The 18,647-nt window shown below is 38.2% G+C and overlaps 1 long non-coding RNA gene across 1 annotated transcript in view; it reads left to right on the plus strand.

The window, feature by feature from the left end:
• The window catches only part of LOC133754837 (uncharacterized), a 33,592-nt gene extending 14,945 nt beyond the window's left edge, over positions 1 to 18,647 (plus strand). Inside the window, exons 2-3 of the long non-coding RNA XR_009865302.1 lie at positions 8,893 to 8,975; positions 18,546 to 18,647. This is a non-coding gene — a long non-coding RNA (uncharacterized LOC133754837). The remainder of the gene's footprint in view (positions 1 to 8,892; positions 8,976 to 18,545) is intronic.

The raw sequence follows: 18,647 nt of genomic DNA on the forward strand, positions 1-18,647 counted from the left end.
AAGGGAGACTTAGACCCCAATACAATAGTACTGGGGGACTTCAATACTCCACTCTCAGAGATAGACAGATCAACAGGACAGAAGATCAACAAGGAGACAGTAGATTTAAATGACACTATAGCCCAAATGGATCTAACAGACATCTACAGAACATTTCATCCTACATCTAAGGACTTTACATTCTTCTCAGCAGTACATGGAACCCTCTCTAGGATTGACCACATACTAGGCCATAAAGCAAGTCTCAGCAAATTCAAAAGAATTAGAATCATACCATGCAGCTTCTCAGACCACAAAGGAATGAAATTGGAAACTGGCAACTCAGGAATCCCTAGAGCACGTGCAAACACATGGAGCTTGAACAACATGCTCCTGAATGAACAATGGGTCATAGAAGAAATTAAAAGAGAAATAAAAAATTTTCTGGAAGTTAATGAGGATAACAGCACAACATACCAAAACCTATGGGATACAACAAAAGCAGTGTTAAGAGGAAAGTTTATATCAATAGGTGCCTACATCAAGAAATTGGAAAGGCACCAAATAGATTAGCTTTCAAGTCATCTCAAGGATCTAGAAAATCGGCAGCAAACCAAACCCAAACCCAGTAGGAGAAGAGAAATAATTAAAATCAAAGAAGAAATCAACAGGATTGAATCCAAAAAAAACATTACAAAAAATCAGCTAAATGAGGAGCTGGTTTTTTGAAAAAATAAACAAAATTGACACCCCATTGGCCCAACTAACTAAAAAAAGAAGAGAAAAGACCCAAATCAATAGGATCAGAGATGAAATGGGAAACGTAACAACAGATGCCACAGAAATAAAAAGAATCATCAGAAATTACTACAAGGACTTGTATGCCAGCAAACCGGGAAATCTATCAGAAATGGACAGATTCTTAGACACATACAACCTCCCTAAATTGAGCCAGGAAGACATAGAAAACCTAAACAGACCAATAACTGACACAGAAATTGAAACAGTAATAAAGGCCCTCCCAACAAAGAAAAGCCCAGGGCCAGATGGATTCACTGCTGAGTTCTACCAGATATTTAGAGAAGAACTAACTCCAATTCTTCTCAAACTATTCAGAGCAATCGAAAAAGAGGGAATCCTCCCAAATTCTTTCTATGAAGCCACCATCACCTTAATTCCTAAGCCAGAAAGAGACGCAACATTGAAAGAGAATTACAGACCAATATCCCTGATGAACATAGATGCAAAAATCCTCAATAAAATTCTGGCCAATAGAATGCAACAACACATCAGAAAGATCATCCACCCAGACCAAGTGGGATTCATCCCCGGTATGCAGGGATGGTTCAACATTCGCAAAACAATCAACGTAATACACTACATTAACAGACTGCAGAAGAAAAACCATATGATTCTCTCAATAGATGCAGAGAAAGCATTTGATAAAATACAACACCCTTTCATGATGAAAACTCTAAGCAAACTGGGCATGGAAGGAACATTCCTTAATACAATCAAAGCAATATATGAAAAACCCACGGCCAACATCCTATTGAATGGGGAAAAGTTGGAAGCATTTCCACTGAAATCTGGTACCAGACAGGGATGCCCTCTCTCACCACTGCTATTCAATATAGTTCTGGAAGTTTTGGCCAGAGCCATTAGGCAAGAAAAAGAAATTAAAGGGATACAAATCGGGAAGGACGAACTCAAACTATCCCTCTTTGCAGATGATATGATTCTTTATTTAGGGGACCCAAAGAACTCTACTAAGAGACTGCTGGAACTCATCGAAGAGTTTGGCAAAGCAGCAGGATATAAAATCAATCCACAAAAATCAACAGCCTTTGTATACACAGGCAATGCCACGGCTGAGGAAGAACTTCTAAAATCAATCCCATTCACAATAGCTACAAAAACAATCAAATACCTTGGAATAAACTTAACCAAAGACGTTAAAGATCTCTACGATGAAAACTACAAAACCTTACAGAAAGAAATAGAAGAGGATACCAAAAAATGGAGAAATCTTCCATGCTCAAGGATTGGAAGAATCAATATCATCAAAATGTCTATCCTCCCAAAAGCAATTTATACATTCAATGCAATACCCATCAAGATCCCGAAGAACTTCTTCTCAGATCTAGAAAAAATGATGCTGAAATTCATATGGAGACACAGAAGACCTCGAATAGCCAAAGCAATCCTGTACAACAAAAACAAAGCCGGAGGCATCACAATACCTGATTTTAGGACATACTACAGGGCAGTTGTTATCAAAACAGCATGGTACTGGTACAGAAACAGATGGATAGACCAATGGAACAGAATAGAAACACCAGAAATCAATCCAAACATCTACAGCCAACTTATATTTGACCAAAGATCCAAATCTAATCCCTGGAATAAGGACAGTCTATTCAATAAATGGTGCTGGAAAAATTGGATTTCCACATGCAGAAGCTTGAAGCAAGACCCATACCTATCACCTTACACAAAAATTCACTCAACATGGATTAAAGACTTAAATCTATGACCTGAAACCATCAAATTATTAGAGAGCATTGGAGAAACCCTGCAAGATATAGGCACAGGCAAAGACTTCCTGGAAAATACTCCAACAGCACAGGCAGTCAAAACCAAAATTAACATTTGGGATTGCATCAAATTGAGAAGTTTCTGTACTTCAAAAGAAACAGTCAGGAAAGTGAAGAGGCAACCAACAGAATGGGAAAAAATATTCGCAAACTATACTACAGATAAAGGATTGATAACCAGAATCTACAAAGGAATCAAGAGACTCCACAACATCAAAACAAACAACCCACTTAAGAGATGGGCCAAGGACCTCAATAGACATTTTTCAAAAGAGGAAATCCAAATGGCCAACAGACACATGAAAAAATGTTCAAGATCACTAGCAATCAGAGAAATGCAAATCAAAACCACAATGAGGTTCCATCTCACCCCGGTGAGAATGGCTCACATTCAGAAATCTACCAACAACAGATGCTGGAGAGGATGTGGGGAAAAAGGGACACTAACCCACTGTTGGTGGGAATGCAAACTGGTTAAGCCACTATGGAAGTCTGTCTGGAGATTCCTCAGAAACCTGAACATAACCCTACCATACAACCCAGCCATCCCACTTCTTGGAATTTACCCAAAGGAAATTAATTTGGCAAACAAAAAAGCCATCTGCACATTAAGGTTTATTGCAGCTCAATTCACAATAGCTAAGACCTGGAACGAACCCAAATGCCCATCAACAGTAGACTGGATAAAGAAATTATGGGACATGTACTCCATAGAATACTATACAGCAGTAAGAAACAACGAAACCCAGTCATTTGCAACAAGATGGAGCAATCTGGAAAACATCATGCTGAGTGAATTAAGCCAGTCCCAAAGAGAAAAATATCATTTGTTTTCCCTGATCGGTGACAACTGAGCGCCAAAGAGGAAACCTGTTAAGTGAAATGGACACTATAAGCAACAATGAACTGATCAGCTCCTGTCCTGACTTTAGATGTACAATGTAATACTTTATCCTTTTTAGTATTTGTTGTTGTTGTTGTTGTTCTAGTACTATTGGTTGAACTCAGTAATTAACACACAATTATTCTCAGGTGTTTAAATTGTAACTGAAAAGTGATCCCTGTTAAACCTAAGAGTGGAAAAAGAGAGGGAGGAGATGAACAATTTGGAACATGCTCAGTCGGACTGGCCGCAAATGGTGGAGTTAGAAATGTGCCAGGGGATTCCAACACAATTCCACCAAGATGGCATGTGCCAATGCCATCGCACTAGTCCAAGTGATCAATTTCAGCTCACAATTGATAGCTCTGATAGGTCTAAGAGTCAAAGAGATCACACAAACAAGACAAGTATCTGCTAATACTAACTGATAGAATCAAAAAGGGAGAGAAGGATCCAACATGGGAAGCAGACTCATAGGATGGCAGATGTCCTAAACAACACTCCGGCCTCAGAATCAGCCCTCAAGGCATTCAGATCTGGCTGAAGAGCCCATGAGAGTATAGCAGGCATGGAAAGCCAAGATATCATGGAAAAAAAAAAAGACCTAAATTAATTATCTCTGTGAGTGAGATCCCAGTGGAAAGAACGGGACCATCAAAGAAGGAGGTACCCTTCTCCGAAGGGAGGAGAGAACCTCCACTTTGACTAAGACCCTATCGGAATAAGATCAAAGTCAGCGAACTCTAAAGGCTTCCATAGCCCTGGCAACTCATGACTAGAGCCTAGGGAGATTACTGACGCCATGAACAGGAGTGTCAAATTGTTAAGTCAGCAACAGGAGTCACTGTGTACTTACACCCCATGTGGGATCTGTCCCTAATGTGTCATCTAAAGCCAAGTGATGCTATGACTGGTACTGAAACAGTATTTTTATACTTTGCGTTTCTGTGTGGGCGCAGACTGATGAGGTCTTTGCTAATTATATACTGAAGTGATCTTCTGTATATAAAGATAATTGGAAATGAAAAAAAAAAAAAACAACCTGGTGTTAAAATGGAAATGGCATAGAAAATTAATTGTTTTGAAAAAAAAATTATGTAGGATCTCTGTCTTTAATGTGCTGTACATTGCTATTTAATGCTATAATTAGTAATCCAATGGTAGTTTTTTCACTTGATGTTGCTATATGGGCAAAATGTTGAAATCTTTACCTAATATATACTAAACTGATCTTCTGTATACAAAGAGAATTGAAAATGAATCTTTACATGAATGGAAGGGGAAAGGGAGCGGGAAAGGGGAGGGTTGCGGGCGGGAGGGAAGTTATGGGAGGGGGGAAGCCACTGTAACCCATAAGCTATACTTTGGAAATTTATATTCATTAAATAAAAGTTTTTAAAAAAAAACACTGTCAGTTAAGCAACAAGTAATGCATAATCGAGGTCCTACTTATGAAAAGGTTATACTTGCAGTGGAAGCACAGGTGAATATAGCAACAAAAAGGAAGTGACAAGAAAAGATGACTGGTACATTCTCTGAAATGTGCTCCTGCATTTGACAAGGAAGTGCAAATGATGAGAACATGTAATTGATAAAATGAAAAATATATTGTATGTAGTTCATGAAACAGAGTCAAGTTTATATGTTCATTAGCTGAAAATTAACTTAAGAGGAAGCTGGAATATTGGTGAAGAAGTTAACAGTTAAATATTTTGAAAACTAAAGTTGTTAGAAGTTCTATCACAAGACCACATATATGCCACAGTCAGACTGACACAGTAGAGCAATCCATCTGTGAATCTATATGGTTGTACCAAAGTGTAATTGTGAAAAGACTTGACAGATTTTTCAACTGAAATTAAATCATTCTGGAAAAGGATACCCATGGGATATAGAATGTGAGGAGAATAAATATTATTAATGTTTAAAAGGACTGCATCTGTGGAATTTAAGTTAAAACACCCTTATCAGCTGTGCTCTAGAATTTCTCGATAGGAAATAGAGAGAAACTGAGTGGGAAGCAGCATTAATTGATTTCCTTGAAATGCATAGAGATTTTACTTGTTTGGAGTAACACTGGAATAGCTGATAGAACTTATTTCCAGACAGCTGCATTCAGGAATGTGGGCTGAAAGGAAAGAACTTATTTGGGTGCCACTAAAACTCCTATATTGTCGGGGCTAGTGGCCCTGGCCCAACTTGAGGTGCAGCAGGCTGAGGCTGTCCTTTATCTAATCCTGTTTCCTCTGCTTATTGTTCTGAAGCCACAAAACTTTTCGTCCCACATTCCTGCAGGCGGGATGTGACTTCTGATGAAGGTTTATGAAGTTCTTTGCTCTATCAGCAGAGCTTGTACCCTGATCTTTGCTACCTTGTAAACTTGTTTTGTTCCTGTGCTATGCATGATTGCACACAATGAATGTTATCTGTATGGGGCCTGGGGTATATATCCTTGTTCTTCTTGGTGCTCCCTGCTGGAGGCTGAAGAGTTTCCCCAGGGAGACGGCCTCCAGTCCCTCATCGCCAGGCCCCCTACTTTGGCCTGGAACGCAACCAGGCAATAAATGTGGTGATGAATTGACTGAGTGCTGCGTCTCCGTGTGGTTTGTCAGGTGGCCTCCGACACTATATGTTTAACATGTTGAAAATCAGGGAATCCTAAAGAATACAAACATCTGAAAACATCTAAAAATTCCAAATGACCAAATAAACACTACAAATAATCAACAAGGATGAGGCATCAACAACGATATCGCTATTAATATTTTCCTTAACATATAAAATGTATGGCACTTACATAATGTCCTTTTATGTTTAAAGACAATTGATGGCTAAGTGACTGAGGAGGGGTTGAGCTGGTTTGAGCAAGAATGCAAGGGGCTTGGAAGTCGCTCAGGGGTCTGGATGTGCTTTCAGTCATTTAGCAAGGAGCTAAGACTAATGCTTATGTCCTTGCTCCATTATTTGTGACTGCTGCTATTTTTAAAAAAATTCTTATTTACATAAGGTGAACACATTTCATGTATTTTATATATACAGACCCAACAGCATAGTGATACTTCCCACTGTATCCTCCCTACCACTTATAGTCCCACCCTCCCTCCTCCTACCTTTCTTAATCTTTCCTTTAATTTTTTCTTGACAGGCAGAGTTAGACAGTGAGAGAGAGAGAGAGAGAGAGAGAGAGAGAGAGAGAGAGAGAGAGAGAGAGAGAGAGAGGTCTTCCTTTTTCCGTTGGTTCAGCCCCAAGTGGCCGCTATGGCCGGTGCGAGAGAGAGAGAGAGAGAGAGAGAGAGAGGTCTTCCTTTTTCCGTTGGTTCAGCCCCAAGTGGCCGCTATGGCCGGTGCATTGCAGCCGGCACGCTGCGCCGATCCGAAGCCAGGAGCCAGGTGCTTCCTCCTGGTCTCCCATGTGGGTGCAGGGCCCAAGGACCTGGGCCATCCTCCACTGCACTCCCGGGCCACAGCAGAGAGCTGTACTGGAAGAGGAACAACCGGGACAGAATCCAGCGCCCCAACCGGGAATAGAACCTGGTGTGCTGGTGCCACAGGCCGAGGATTAACCTAGTGAGTTGCAGTGCCGGCCTCTTTCCTTTAATTTTTACAATAACATAGTTTCAGTTTATTTTATAATCATAAAAATTATTTTTTATTTAAAACAATTTTCAAACTAGACAATGGGAAAGTTTATATTGCTCTTTTACTAGAAATAATGTAAGTTCTGAAATTCTCTAATATTTTAGTACAATTCACTTTGATTAAAGGCAAATGTCAGCTAATTGTGGATGACTGACCAGAGTTACAAAATCATAGAGTAAAATTTTGGGGCTGAGCTGATTATTTTATAGAATGGTAAAATTTAACATGAACTAAAACTGCTGATGTCAGCTGACAGACATAATTTTTAATCCCACTTAACATTCTCCCCCCTTCTCAGAGGCTGTGTTAGTAGTCCAAACTTCTTCTAACAGGGGAGTGAGGGTTTTGAACATTTTTTTGGATTAAGATATTCCTCTATTTTCACCCAATCTCCTGCCTCCTCTTACTAATCATCTCTGGATGGATATTGGTTCACTTTGGATACCAGATTTATTCATACTTTTAAGAACATATATTTTTTATGGTTTTTTTTTGAGACACAAAATTGAAAATTGGCTTTGAAGTTTTCAATAAGCTAGATTGAAATACTTGTATGTTTACTTTTAATTGTTTTATTAGGTAATAAGAATTGTTTTCGATTTATGTTTCTACTTTTTTAGTATTTCATAAATGAAATTTTAGTGATGTTTTTCCAAAATAATTCCATTATCTGCTTGAAGTTCTATGACTTTTCCATGCACTTTTCCCAATGCTTCTCTTAGCAATCCAAATGTAATGTATAGCATTATATTTGAATTATTCTTTATATTTTAGTTTGTGTTTGAGTTATATTCTCTGTATAACATCAACAACTTGTCTTATGCCATCTCTAGCACAGGGAGCTTGGGCCCATTCTAGCTTGTGCTTTCATTTTGAAGTCGTCAACTACTTGTTTATTCTGGAAGTTGTCCCTGCAACTTTCCCATTCACAACTTTTCAGAAGCTACTAGGCCCTACTATCATAATGCTCATTTCCAGATGATATATACATAATATTAAATATATTAAACATGATATACAGATTATATATTGTATATAATGTATATGTTTTCCTGGTTTTCACAGAATTGAAATATTTTGTTAGATTTTTAAAATTCTCCAATTATAATTCTCTATACCATATCTCTATGCCAGTATTTTCTCCATCAAATACTGGTCCTATAATATAACCCTCTTATTCAAGGGGTTTTTTTCATTGCTGTATGCATCCCATTTGACCATTTATTTTCTCTCATTTTATTCCTCTCACTTGTTTATATCCTCAGTATCAAAGTGTGAGTTAATTCCAGCCCTACAAGCATACTGCCATTCTGGCCAGCATTTTCATTATGACATCATGAAATTGCTAAAACTTCACTAATATACCCTAGTAACGTCCATGTACATGGTCTTCAGAACCATGGTTTCTCAGAACTGTGCTGGGACACTGGACAGTTTTGTGATTTCAATGTCACATATTTTTCTAATTTCTTGGTTTTTATGAGACTTTAATGTAACCACTGGGTTTTGGAATTTTCCACACAGTAAATTGAGACACTTTGGATGTTAGAGTCAAGAGTATTGTATCAAGCACTATATGTTTCCTAGTTTAAGTTCCTCCAATTTTTCTGTATTTTTTTAGCTAGTAAATTGGGGCTATTTTCATGAACATAAATACACTTGTGATTTTAGTTTTTTCTTTTACTGACAAATTGATCATTTCTATATCCAGCAATCCAAATATCATGCATATCATAAACTGTACACATTACTATGATGTTTATTCTAATTTTGACTTTATTCCTATCACCTTAGGTTTTTTCCAATTGGCAGTGTGGCTTGTGCCAGTCTCAGCACACGTTGCCTGTGCTCCACTTGGTTTACATTCTATTTCTAAGGTAATCAAGTATATGTAAATTATAACAGTTTTCTCATAATATTCATGCCAAAAATTACATTGAATCATCTAGCATCAGTGTCATCACTCTCCTTGGCAGGTCATATGTTTTATTGTTTTGTGAACTCTGTTGAAACTCCATATTTACCTTTGATTTTGGAAATTTTCAAAAGTCAGTTATTTAAATAAGTGTTATTTCTCAAATGTATTCAGCCAAGGTACTTGAAATATTCTTGATTTAACTTGTGTTGACTTTATTATCTTGTATAACTTTATATGTGAAGGTCTATTTTCCACATAATTCCTGTATACTGTTTTGTCACTCACATTGCTTCACTTCTCCCAATAGCAAAATGCATGCCATGATAGTCCTAAAAACATTTGCTCATCCTAGCCAGCATTTTCATTTTGAAATCATAAAGTTGTTTACATTTCTCCAAGTTGTGTTACTCCTTCCATGTACATTGTTTTGTGAAATTATGTCACTAAAGTTGACACTTTCAGGTATTCATGTTAGTGTATTATCTTTGTATTTTCTTGCTTTTTTTTTTGTAGTACTCAAAATTAAATATTATCTATAAAAATTTCCTGGGTCAAGGTTTTGTATGTTAGCTAAGAGATTAAATTTTAGGCAGCATGATCTTTTCTTGCTTTAAGCTACTGAAATTTTGTTGTTAGATTTAACTGTAACTTTAAGATTTTATTCATATATACCCTTTCTGCACGATTGTGACTCTATTATTGACTCTACCAAATCACTAGTTTCCACGCCCTATAATCAAAATTAAATGCCTTAGAATTTATTACTATCACCTAAATATGTAATTAATAATCTAGATTTTTACAACCATAACACAGAAAACTATGGGTACCATGGTTTGATTTATCATTGAGTGGTCATCAACTTGCTCTAAATGGTAAAAGTTGTCCTAATGCTGTCACATTTAGTGGATTTCAGCACATTTTAGGGACAGCGCCTTCATTCTCATCAGCAAGGGATATATGGTTCATTTTTCTGGATGTTCCTGGAACTGTTAATTAACTTCTGATCTTGGAAATTTTCCAAAGCCCATTTCTCTGTCATGCTGCAATTTTTCAAGTTTATTATGGACTCTTTTTCACCAAATAACAATCTATATATTTGTCTTTTACTTACAGATCACATTAAAATACTCATTCTTTCTAACAGCAATTTAAGCAGGATTTTTTTAAAAGATTTATTTTATTTATTTGAAAGACAGAGTTACAGAGAGAGGTAGAGACAGAGAGAGAGGTCTTCTATGTGCTGGTTCACTCCCAAGATGGGCACAATGGACAGAGCTGTGCTGAACTGAAGCCAGGAGCTAGGCACTTCTTCAGGTCACCCACACGAGTGCAGAGGCCCAAGGACTTAGGACATCTTCTAGTGCTATCCCAGGCCATTGCAAAGAGCTGAATCAGAAGAGGAGCAGCTGAAACTAGAACCAGCACCCAAATGAGATGCCAGTGCTTCAGGCCAGGGCTTTTTTTTTTTTTTAAAGATTGATTTATTTATTTGAAAGTCAGAGTTACACAGAGAGAGATGCAGAGGCAGAGAGAGAGAGAAAGTCTTCCATCCACTGATTCATTCCCCAGTTGGCCGCAATGACCGGAGCTGGGCAGATCCAAAGCCAGGAAGCTTCTTCCTGGTCTCGCACGTAAGTGCAGATGAGCAAAGACTTGGGCCATCTTCTATTGCTTTCCCAGGCCATAGCAGAGACCTGGATTGGAACTGGAGCTGCCGGGACTCAAATTGACAACCATATGGTTTGCTGGCATTGCAGGCGGCAGCTTTACCCACTACGCCACAGCGCAGACCCTCAGGCTAGGGCTTTAACCCACTGCACCACAGCGCCTGCCCCTCAAGCATGATTTTACCTGCTCTGTGCGCCAGATTTCTATCTTTTTTGTTTTGTCTTTCATTTTATTAGCTTCAACTGTGTGTATCATCAATATCCATGTGGAAGCCAATCTTAGCACTGTAAACTTATGGTCATTCTTTTGGATATTTACATTATAATGTAATGAATTCACTCAAAATTTTTCACATTGTCCTAACAACCTCCATTTTTGTGGTCTATTAAAAAAATTTTAGACAGTACACACACATTACTGAGGACACACATTTGATTTACAGTTTCATTCTTTTTAGAGACTCAAAATTGATCATTCACCTTAAAATTCCCATTCATTGAATTGACAGTGCTGTCTAAGCTTTAAGATTATTAAACTGCATAAGATTTCCTTATATTTTTCCATATTTTAAAACATAATTTTATTACAATTTTAATCTCTATTACACCTCCTTGAGCTCCTATTTCTGCATCTACCAGATTTCCCATTGGTACAGCCAATAGTCAGAATAAAATGTATGAAGAGTGGCAAGATGGTGGAATAGGAAGGGAGCACACTATTAGTCCGGGGGGAGACAGGTTAATAAAAGTGGAGATACTGCGGGGTCAAGGAAGAGTAGGGGAAGAAACAGCAAAGGAAACTTTTCTGGAACTAGTGATTCACAGTGGACCTGCGTGGAGAGCGTGGGAGCTCAAGTTCGGGACACCAGCGGCAGACTCAACACACCAGCACTGGAACGCGAGGTGAGCCGAACCTCAATAGCTCAAGACACCAGCGGGCAAGTGGAAAGAGGAGACTAGAGGGAATGAGGTTTGAAACTTCGTGGGGAAAAGTTCACCAGGCTAACTAGAAGAGAGAGAGAGAGAGAGAGAGAGAGAGAGAGAGAGAGAGAGAGAAAAGTGACCGATACGGACACGAGTTTCTCTCTCTCCGCTCACCCCTCAAAGGCTAACAAGACAAAGAGCAGGCGCCATTTTGGACATACGTCATAAGCAGGGCGACCTCAGGTCTGCACTGGCCCTGAGCCTAGCAGAAAAACCTGACTCTGGGGGGAGGGGTGAAATAACAGGAGATTAGAATCTAACTTGGCAATCCAGTGGGAGACTGCAGGAGAATTGGAGCCCACACCGAGGGCAGCAGAGATTCCCTGTGTGGTCCTTGGGAAAGAGCTTCCTATCTCTGGCTCCTGTGGGTATATCATTTGCCTGCTAACTACCTCCAATTACGTTCAGCTGTGCGGAATTACTTCCCTTTTGAATCAAAAAAAGAAAGAGAGATTTACCACACCTAACTTGGGAGTGTCATCTTTGACACACCCTCATCCCTGAGGAACCAAACACAGCTCTCAGTCCATACTCATCTCAAGCCTCTAAGGCTCCACCAAAAGCAGACAGTCCATTTAATATAGAGCCATAGTGTAACAAGAAAAAACACCAGAGTGAAAAAACCAAATATCTCCAACATGCCAAACAACAAACGCAAAAACCAAGATAACAAGAACAAGGAAGACATTATGATGCCCCCAAATGAAAAAGACACCCCAATTCAAGATTATGAAGATGATGAGATAGAAGAAATGCAAGAAGCAGATCTCAAAAAATTGATAAGAACATTAAGAAGTTCTCAAAAACAAATTCTTGAACTACAGAAATCCTTAATGGACAAGATAGAAAATCTCTCTCGGGAAAATGAAATATTAAGGAGGAATCAAAATGAAATGAAACAACTAGTGGAACAAGAAACTGTGATAGTGACGAGAAATCATAATGAAATGAAGAATTCAATAGATCAAATGACAAACACATTAGAGAGCCTTAAAAACAGAATGGGCGAAGGAGAAGAGAGAATATCAGACTTAGAAGATAGAGAACAGGAAAGGAAACAGGCAAAGCAAAGACAAGAAGAGGAAATTAGAAATCTAAAAAAATATTGTCAGGAATCTACAGGATACTATTAAAAAACCCAACATTCGGGTTCTAGGAGTTCCTGAAGGCATGGAGAGGGAGAAAGGATTAGAAGGCCTTTTTAGTGAGATACTAGCAGAAAATTTCCCAGGTTTGGAGAAGGACAGAGGCATCTTAGTACAGGAAGCTCATAGAACCCCTAATAAACATGACCAAAAGAGATCCTCACCACGACATGTTGTAATCAAACTCACCACAGTGAAACATAAAGAAAAGATCCTAAAATGTGCAAGAGAGAAACGTCAGATTACTCTCAGTGGATCTCCCATTAGACTCACAGCTGACTTCTCATCAGAAACCCTACAAGCTAGAAGGGAATGGCGAGACATAGCCCAGGTACTAAGAGAGAAAAACTGCCAGCCCAGAATATTATATCCTGCAAAGCTCTCATTTGTGAATGAAGGTGAAATTAAGACTTTTCATAGCAAACAGAAACTGAAAGAATTTGTTGCCACTCATCCTGCCCTGCAAAAGATGCTTAAAGATGTGTTACACACAGAAACACAGAAACATGGTCACCAATATGAAAGAAGGTAAAGGAAGGAAACCTCACAGCAAAAGATCACAGGAAGCTCAATTTCTCTTTGACATAGAATTAAACTCTGATGCCCTGTTAAAACAATGTGTTAAAGTAATCTATTATGTTCTCTTGATGTCTGTTAAATTCTAATTGTTCAAAAACAGCTGAATTTTTATTAAGAGCTGTGGGTTATTTAAATATGTGTTTATTTTCAAAGATTTGAATAATCACCTTGTAACAATGATCAAATATGGTCTATGTTATGTCATGATTTTAAGGAATCTTATTTCAACCAGATATTTTGGATTTTGAGCCTTCTTGGCATTCTTGACAGGCATTCAAAAAATCAAAGTTCCAAACAATCTGGACTCTAAAATTTCCAGTAAATCCTGGACTTTGGTTTTTCCAGTTTGGGCCCAACTGAAAAAATCGAAGGACCTATGTCTCTCATCTTATAGAGACACCAACTAATCAGGCTATTTGGAGTATATTAGAAGTACTGTCAAGATGTGATGTGGTACCAAACTTTAAGTTTCTATAATGGAAAATGCTATTAATACAAATGTTTGAGAATTAAAAAGTCTAATGATCTTGTGTTACTAGACATGATAGTTATCTTAATGAGAAAGCCCCAGAGGCCTAAAGGGTTAAATACTTGTAAAATCCTACAGGTGCTTTCAAAAATACTGTGAAGTAAGCAAGTGCCTCTTGTTGGTTGATGAGTTTATAATTTTAAACATGGCGACTTAAAGTCTTTTGTCATCCACAGTTATATATGATCTGCTGCTCATAAAACTAAAGTGTTGCTGGTTCTGTGTTTAGCTGTCCTCCTATAGGTTCCTATGGACTTTTTCCAGCCACTTCTATTGTAGTCAGTACTTTGGGATGGCTCTGTAAACAGATGAAGCCAATAATGTATTAACAGTACCAACTGAGAGAAAGTATGGTTAACTGAGGGTACTAAAAACAAAAAGCAATTCAAATCAATTGGCAATCTACAAAAAGAGTTAAAGATTTTAAAAGCTATTATTAAAATTGCTATCTTGGTCTACTATGCTATGTTATTTGTGTGTACATATTGTATGTCCACATGGGAAAATTTTATTAAGAGTTTTATCTTAATTGTCTTATAGATAAGATTGTCCATAAATTTAAGCTGCTAAAATCAATCAGATACATTTTAATTTGTTTGACCTGAATCTCTGTATCATATGTTTTATACTTGTTGGTAGAAACTAAAAACATTTTATATGTTTGTGCTTAAGTTTAACCAATAAACAAACTACACAATGTTAGATATTTAAGAGGTGTTTTCAAATACATGATTCTTAAAATTTATAGAAGCCATTGGAGCTTCTGGTAAATGTTTTCTTAAGTTGTTATCTAATGTTTGAAACGGTGTGCTAAGTATTCATGTGATATTGCTATTGTCAGCAAGCGATCTAGGACTTGCTCCCTCATTTCTCTATTCTAAGCCCAACTTGTTCTTTCATTTCTCTACTCTTCAAGGTAGGAAACTAATTCTATTATGAAGAAATCTGTAGGATGCACAATTTAATCTTTAGACCTTATAAAAGAGATGGCTAACATTTTTCTGTAATAGCATAGCCAAAATAAGAACTTAAATAATAATCTCATAGCTAGATTCACTTCGCCATCAGTGAAGTATACAGTAAGTAGAAAAAACCTCCCTTTCAGACCAAAGGGAAAGAAAGTTTTAAAGTGAGAATATAATTTTCCTCATGAGCATTGTCTACCTTAGAGAAACTACTACAGAACATGCCTGTGACTATAGACTTGTAGTTCAGGCCACCGAAGATTAGAGATGGGACTTGGGCACTCCCTTGACTTGCATCCTCTGGTCTGCTTTAACACAAACCGGGAGGAAAAGAAAGCTAGGCATCAGGAGCAATGCGTGGCAGGCCTATTAATGGCTGATCTGTACAGTGATCTGCCCTCAAGGAGAACCAACAGGCCCGTCCACTCCAGTGCCTTTCAGTGTGTTAAGCCTGGGCTTCAGCAGAAGTCAGCTTGTGAAGAGCCCTGGCAGCTCTGCCAAGAGTTGAATCACTGGAAATGGACCTACCCTGGAGTCGAAGGATGCCCAGGTCAGAGCCACAGATCTTATTTGCTCTAAGCTGAAAAGCCCTTCACTCAGCCCAACTTCCAAGGTGACCACTGCAGCTGAGGGGATGGTCAAGTAGGGTCAGCAACATTGCAGGCAGAACTGTAAATTTCTTGTTAGAGATGCCCCCTGCCTTTACCTGGCCAGCTCTCCTCCCAGGCCAGCCAAGTAATGAAAGTCAACAGAGTGCCTTCCCCTAGGAGGTTCACACCTCCCTTAGGATGTACCCCATGTGAAGAGATAGATAGATCTGGGCCTCTTAACTTACAAGGCCTAAAGCCCACCAGATTATTAGCAAGCCCCTTCTGTCAGGTTCTATTTGCCTCTAAATCAGAAAACTTAATTGTAGCTTAGACAGCACCTTTCTTAGCTCCTCTAAGAATGACTCTGTCCTTTGTTCTAGACCCTGTCTAGTACACTTCGGCCTCATTCCTTTGTAATCATAACCTCTACCACCAATGGCTCTACTCCCAACCTGTGTGTACTGATGGTCCTCTTCCCCACTTAATGCTGTATAATTGTTCAAACCTGGTTAATGCCACTCTTAGGATCATTGGTTACTATCCTCACTCTGTCTTTTATGACCTTGTCTAAATATGATCAGAGTCGGCAAACTTGGAAGGCTTCCATAGCCTTGGCAACTCATGACGACAGCCTAGGGTGGTTACTGGCGCCATAAACTAGAGTGTCAATTTGTTGGGTCAACAACAGGAGCCACTGTGCACTTGCTCCTCATGTGGGATCTCTGTCCTTAATGTGCTGTACATTGTGATTTAATGCTATAACTAGTACTCAAACATTATGTTTCACTTTGTGTTTCTATGTGGGTGCAAACTGTTGAAATCTTTATACTAAATTGATCTTCTGTATATAAAGAGAATTGAAAATGAATCTTGATGCAAATGGAAGGGGAGAGGGAGCGGGAGAGGGGTGGATTGCGGGTGGGAGGCAAGTTATGGGAGGGGGAAGCCATTGTAATCCATAAGCTGTACACTGGAAATTTATATTCATTAAATAAAAGTTAAAAAAAAAGAAAAAAAAAGAATGTATATGGGAAGGGACATATTTTTTATATTTTTTCATGTTGCATTTGAATGTATTAAAACTATCAGAAAAAAATCAATAACCTAATTTATGCCAATTCTAGCACTGAAAACTTCAAGAAGACTCAATTTGCTTTATCAATGTTTGGAAATCAATTTTCTAAAATCTGGAACTTGTCCAAGCAAATTTTAGTTCACAGTATCTGAGTATAATCTTGGGTCAGGTCCATCTCTCTCATTAGCAGGGACTTTTAGTTTTGTTTTGTTTTAGATTTTAAGGACTTTTAGGGAACTTGATATTGTTTCATTTCGGAAATTTAATTTTCTGTTTCATCTTTAAATTCATTGAGCTCACTTCTTTCACTAATCATCTATTCTAGACCCTTCCCAGCTCTATGAACTGACGGCTATGATGAGTTAAATTTTCATTGTGAGATCATCACCCACAACATTCTATAGGTGTCCTGGAAACCTTCATATACATAGTGTCTTAGTGCTATCCTAGTCAAGGTTAATCATTCTCTCTCCTCAAGGTAATATATGCATACATATATAAATATAATATATGTAAAGTTATATATATATATATATGCATTACTGGATTTTTATAAAACTCTGAATCATTGTTTCTTCAATTTTTTTGATTAGTCAAGTTTTCCACTGTGGGTCTAGATACTGTACATGTCCTAGCAATTATGCGAGTAAGTGGTAAGATCTTGAAGTGATTTTTGATCCTAGAATTATATTTTTAAATTTAATTTTAAAAAATAAGTATGGAAACCCAGAGGGACAGACAATGTGAGTCACAATCTAGTGCTTCACTCCACAAACTCATAAACAGGAACTGGATTATTAGGGAACTCTAAACTATATTTTCCTGATGATAAGTAATATATAAGTGTGTAGTTAATATATATTAGTATATGTTTATGTATATATAAATTTTGAAGGTCTAGCTCTAGATACAAACATCTGCTTTAAAGTTCTTCTGGTTGGTTGAATGATCTTTGGCCTATTTCTATTCCTTAATTTGCTCTTATTTTCTTTTTAATGTAAAAGTGATGGAGTAAAAATTCACAAGAATCTCTTATATTTGCTTGTTACATTATTATTGTCATTATCAAGTAGCTGAATTATATTCACAGTAAGGAAAGTATAATTTTTTATTATAACTGGTACACCTCTTTTGAAAATTTTGTTTTGTTTTTCAGTTTATTCTTTTTTCTTTTCTTTTTTATTTGAAAGTGTTACAGAGCGAGAGGGACAAGATTAAGATTTTCTGGGGCTGGCACAGTGGCAAAGTGGATAAAGATGCCTCATGCAGTTCTGGCATCCCATATGGGTGAAGGTTCAAATCCCGGCTGCTCCACTTCTGATCCAGCTCTCTGCTATGGCCTGGGAAAGCAGTGGGAGATGCCCCAAGTCCTTGGGCCCCTGCACCCACATGAGAGACCTGGAGGAAGTTTTTGGCTGTTGGCTTTGGATCAGCACAGCTCCGGCCATTGTGACCAATTGTGGAATGAACCAGCAAATGGAGCACCTCTCTCTCTCTCTCTCTCTCTCTCTCTCTCTCTCTCTCTCTCTCTCTCTGCTTCTCCTTCCCTCACTGTGTGACTCTGACTTACAAATTAAATAAATAAATCTTTAAAAGAAAATTTTTTTTCTAACTTCTGGTTCACTCCTCCAATGGCCATAATAGCTGGAGCTCAAGTTGGTGCAGTCCAAAGCCAGGAGCCAGGTGATTTTTAGGGTCTTGGATATGGGTGGTAAAGGCACAAGTACTTGTGACATATTCAACTGCTTTCCCAGGCTATTAATAAGGAGCTGAATTGGAACGGGAGCAGCTGGGTCATGAACCAACACCAAATGGGATGCTGGTGTCACAGGAAGTGGTTCAATTCACTATGACAAAATGCCATCCCCTCTTTGAATTTTTTTAAAAGATTTATTTTTATTTATTTGAAAGACAGAGTTACAGAGAGTGGTAGAGACAAAGAAGAGAGATCTTCCATCCATCCACCATTTTTCCTTTCTTTTCATTCCACAGATGGCCGCAGCAGCCAGAGCTGCACTGATCCTAAGTCAGGAGCCAACAGCTTCTTCCAGGTCTCCCATTTGGGTGCAAGGGCCCAAGGACTTGGACCATCTT

This window comes from Lepus europaeus, unplaced genomic scaffold (assembly GCF_033115175.1).
Source record: "Lepus europaeus isolate LE1 unplaced genomic scaffold, mLepTim1.pri SCAFFOLD_29, whole genome shotgun sequence".
NCBI classification, from domain to species: Eukaryota; Metazoa; Chordata; class Mammalia; order Lagomorpha; family Leporidae; genus Lepus; species Lepus europaeus.